General features: G+C 40.0%; 1 long non-coding RNA gene across 1 annotated transcript; it reads right to left on the minus strand.

The window, feature by feature from the left end:
- Positions 1–908: 908 nt before the first annotated feature.
- LOC142249479 (uncharacterized) lies at positions 909–2,849 on the minus strand. The gene is made up of 3 exons (XR_012725061.1): positions 2,358–2,849; positions 1,151–1,230; positions 909–1,086 (listed from the first exon to the last, which is right to left on the minus strand). It is a non-coding gene; the product is annotated as an uncharacterized LOC142249479 (long non-coding RNA).
- Positions 2,850–5,382: the final 2,533 nt, after the last annotated feature.

Genomic DNA, 5,382 nt, shown 5'->3' on the forward strand with positions numbered 1-5,382 from the left:
TGTCGGTCATTTTCATAATTTCGCTGCAGCAACAGGTACGATGTTGTTCCTCGTTCCTGCGGCAGCACACATCGCTGTGTACGAAGCCGCAGGAGCGAGGAACATCTACTTGCGTCCCGCCTGCAATGAGGAAGGAAGGAGGTGGGCGGGATGTTTACGTCCTGCTCATCTCCGCCCCTCCGCTTCTATTGGCCGTGTGACGCCGCACGACCCGCCACCTTAGGAAGGAGGCGGGTCGCCGGCCAGAGCGACGTCGCAGGGCAGGTATGTGCGTGTGAAGCTGCCGTAGCGATAATGTTTGCTACTGGAGCTATCACAAGATATCGCATGTGTGACGGGGGCGGGGACTATCGCGCTCGGCATTGCTACAATCGGCTAGCGATGTCGCAGCGTTCAAAGTCCCCCATAGGGTTCGCTTACATCTGCAGATAAATACACTGAGTGTAATCCGATAAAAATCAGACATCACATGGATCATCCATCCGATTTTATATAATTTCACATGTAAAGCGCCATGGAATAAATGGTGCTATAGTGCTATAGTAATTAATAATAATGTGTAAAATATATATATATATATATATATATATATATATATATATATATATATATATATATATATATATATATATATATATATATATATATATAATATTTTTTTTTTTTTTTTTTTTTGGGGGGGGGGGAGGGTGGGGGATACATTACTATTCTGTTGCATAAAACATTGGTCTTGTAAATAATTGCAGAATAATAGTTGCAGCAAAAAAAAAAAAAAACAAAAACCACGCATTGAATACAGATGGTAGGTGAGAAATAAATTGCGCACTTGCATGACATATGGAATACCAAATAGATTTTCTAGTCCAACTTTTCTGGATGAAAATCGGACCAAATTTATTATACACAGATGGGAGCGAACCCTTAGACGGGGTCTTTACATTGAAGATGGAGACTTTTTTTGTTTTAGCTCAGTCACTAAAGGAGTTCAGACAATTGGACCAATCAGATTCTGGTTAGCAGATGGCGTTGTCTTCAGAAAATCGGCAAAAAATTGGCAAGACGATCCATTAAAGGGAATCTGTCGCCCTATGACGAATTTTTGGTTATTAATATGGGCATACAGGTAGAATAGAAGAGAAATTAGCCATACCTGTATGCATCCTGGATGATGGGTCGTTTGGCAAAAATCTTCTTTTTATGTCTTCTATCTTCCAGGATATGGGGCGTGCACTGCTTGGAAGATAAGCCAGCATTCAGTCTTCATAAGATGAAAGGGGACGTTACCAATGTGAGACGTGTGTAGATCAGGAGAGCAGACTGTCAGTCATTACATGTCTCACACTGCTAATGCCCCCTGTCATATAATATAAGCTCTGGAGGCGGAGTCTCGGGGAGATCTATGTCCGACCCATAGAGCTTAACAGCTCATTTATATATTATGATAAATGTGGATTTCCTTGAAATAAGAGATCAGATCGCAAATACCAATGTATCATTCAGCTTTCTAGGACCTGCATGTATAACTGGCGCATCTTATTCCAGCGCTCTGTTTATTATGACTGGTTCACAAAATACCAGTATTGATGAATTTGGGCCTTAGACTGGATACCAACATAAAATGCCCCAAGAATTATGACAATAGCTCATATTGTTATTAAATCTGATGTCCCTTTTAGACTGTGTAGTGTAACTTTACATCACCTTTGTACATACAACATTTTTAGGGGTATGGTGCTACCATGGCCATGTCAGCAAAGCAACAACTATTTGTGAGACAATACGAATAAAGGGGCAAACTGATCATTTCTGCCAACGCTTAGTGATTTTTGCACTTTTTTTTTTTTTAACCATCTATATTGTTTGTGCCATATTTACCTTCATATTTGTGACTTTAAGTCTTTTATGGTGGTTTGATTTTTGTTTCTTTGCTATTCGTGGGCAGGGTTTCAAGATGTTTTTTTTTATATATATATTCTTGTACATAGGAGAAAAAAAAAAAGTATTATAATACTGCTTCCCATACAAGAATATTACTATTGTAATATTGCCCCCTATGTACAAGAATATAACGACTATAATACTGTGTTTAGGATCATTATCCATTTGTAGAAGCCAGGGTCCCTTTTTTTTTTTTTTTTTCTCTCCTCATCTTCAGCTTTTTTACAGGTGCTGTTATATTTGCATCAAGAATTTGTTGCAATTTCATTGAATCCATTCTTCCCTCTACCCGTGAAATATTCCCCATGCCACTGGCTGCAACACAACCCCAAAGCATGATTCATCCACCCCCGTGCTTAAGGATAGGAGGATGTTCTTTTCCTGAAATTCTGTGCTCTTTTTTTTTTCTCCACACTTACCTTTTGATCATTGTGGCCAGAGTTCTATTTTAACCTCATCGGTCACACAGGACTTGTTTCCACAATGCATCAGTCTTGTTGCAGACTTCTGACACTGAATTTTATGGTGAGGAGTGGGAGAGGGTTTCTTCTGATGACTTTTCCATGAAGGCCATATTTGTGCAGGTGTTTCTGAACAGTAGAACAATGTACCAAAACTCCAGAGTCTGTTAAATCTTCCTTAAGGTCTTTTGCAGTCATGCAGGGGCTCTGATTTGCCTCTCTAGCAATACTATGAGCAGCTTTCACATAAATATTGCTTGGTCTTCCAGACCTTATCTTGACCTCCACTGTTCCTCGTAATGGCCATTTCTTAATTACATTTCAAACTGAGGAAAGGGCAATTGGAAAACGCGTTGGTATCTTCTTGTAGCCTTCTACTGCTTTGTAGGGCCTCCACCATTTTCAGAGTGCAAGGCAGCTGCTTAGAAGAACCGATGGCTGCTGTTTTTTTGGCTCAAGATTAGAGGAGGCTGGGTTTTATAAAACCAAAAACAAAAAAAAAAAAATATTCAGCCTACTGTTGTATGCCTTGAATATCAAAAAATATCTGATGCATGGAGGATCACCAGGTTGGAGGCCCAGGGGAACAGACTTCAAAGTATGTAGAAAAACATCCAGCACCATAACAGGAATCCAGCCAGGAAGATGAATAAAAAAAATTAGGTCTATGAGTAAGGACCATGTTCTAGGGTCCGAAACATGTCAGGTTTTGGTCATGTTTTTTAATTTTGAATGTATTTTTAACATTATGATCTAAATAAAACAGAAGAAATTGTTTTTTTATTCATCTTCCTGGCTGGATTCCTGTTAGGCCCCCTTCACACGTCAGTGATTCTGGTACGTATGTGCTTTTTTTTTATACGTACCAGAATCACTGACATACGCAGACCCATTATAATCAATGGGTCTGCTCACACGTCAGTGATTTTTCACTGAACGTGTCTCCGTGCAGCGTACACGCGTGTCCGTGATTCTGCATGGAGATAAGTCAGTTTTTTTCTGGCATCACTGATGACCCACGGACCACACTATGGTGTGATCCATGAAACACGTACCAGAAAAACACTGACATATCAATTAATAAACATTTTCAACTCCCCTTTCCAGCGATTCGCTGTGTAGCCTCCACTCTCTGCAGCTCCTGCCCGGCTCATGAATATTCATGAAAGCAGGAACAGCCGACCCGGAAGTAGCTGCAGAGAGTGGTGGGCAGACGCTGCAGAGCCGAGGAGTTCAGCACCATGGACAGCAGGAGCGAAGGCAGGTGAGTAATGTCCATTTGCAATCACGGAATGCACATGGACAACCCACGTGTGCGTGTTTTACACGTCAGTGAAGAACGTCAGAGTTTTTCACTGACATGTGAAGGGGGCCTTATGGTGCTGGATGTTTTTCTACATACTTTGAAGTGGGTTTTATAAAGCTGTGAAATCTGCATCACCTGGCCTTTCCTAACAGGCTCATTTAAGGTCTGAAACATTGGTCAAAATTGTCTGAGCACACATCTGTAAGGGTGTCCAAACGTTTGCATCAGTCCATTTTCCTTTTTGTAATTTTTAAAATGTAAAAGATTTGATTTTTTTTCGTCTAAAATACAAAATGAACTGTATCATCTTTTAATTTTATGCCTTTTAGAGATCATTTCATCTTCAACTTGCTTAATGGTTCACAATGAGTACGGTAATTTTGACCAGGGGTGCCCAAACTTTTCAATGCCACTGTATAACCTTACTGTACATTTTACAGTAATAGATTACAATACATCACATTATTGCTAACATTACAATACAATCCACATATACCAATATCTACAAAAGACACATAACACAACTTACTACACAACAAAACAATAATGCAATCAGTGTTTTCAAGGGAAGAAACGCAACAGCACCCAGTCCATTTTCCTTACATTCCTCCCTTCTTTAATAATGGTTGTCCTCAACCACTCGTTGACCTAGAAGACACCAGTATATTCCATACATAAAGCATAAATAACAGTCTTTCTTCCAGAGGGCAGCTGGTGTCCTCTCCCCTTGTTGGGTTGGCATGACCTACTGGGTTAGGAACCTGGAAACCAAGAGTTCAAGGTCTTTAAAGCAAAGGGCCCTTGGGCCAACACAACAATAGCTCTTGCAGTCCAAGAATACAGTCCATTTGCCTTCAACCTAGTTGGGACATCGGGTCATCCATCCATCCCTCCCTCCAGCCAACAATAGTCCCCTGGCAAGGACACAATATTCTAGGGACAAAGTCCATATTGGGGCTTAGAACAAACCCAACAGAAATCAGTCCACCACCTTACATTTATGGGCCCTGATTTATAGATACCATCAAGAGGAACAAGGGAGGAGAGAGAATCCAGCACCGATGTAGTAAAAGTATTTTCTTTATTCAAAATTCATAAAATGAAAAATCTGACCAAGTGCAGAGTATAAATACGCTTAACGCGTTTCAGAGAAGAACAGACTCCTTATTCATAAGCAATATTGCTTATGAATAAGGAGTCTGTTCTTCTCCGAAACGCGTTAAGCGTATTTATACTCTGCACTTGGTCAGATTTTTCATTTTATGAATTTTGAATAAAGAAAATATTTTTACTACATCGGTGCTGGATTCTCTCTCCTCCCTTGTTCCTCTTGATGGTACTGATTACTCAGCTGTGGAAGCCAAACCACTTGTTCCTTACACCGGACCAGAGGCTGGAGATACCTGCTCTACAGTGGTGAGCTGAACATATATTTATTTGTGTTTTTCCTGATTTATAGAAGCAACTTCATATTTGACTCAGATTAGTATAAATGACTGATATTTCAAGACTTCTTTCTTCATCATTTTTGCTGAACCGTTAAGTAAATAACACACTGTTTATACTCGGATGAGCGTCTCCTTTAATGTCAGCTCCGGCACATTTGTAATTAATGATTAGATTGTTTAATCAAATGTTTTGTCAAGAGGCAGAAAGCAATTACACTGAGTCTGGTTA

Source organism: Anomaloglossus baeobatrachus, chromosome 8 (genome assembly GCF_048569485.1).
Source record: "Anomaloglossus baeobatrachus isolate aAnoBae1 chromosome 8, aAnoBae1.hap1, whole genome shotgun sequence".
Taxonomy (NCBI): Eukaryota; Metazoa; Chordata; class Amphibia; order Anura; family Aromobatidae; genus Anomaloglossus; species Anomaloglossus baeobatrachus.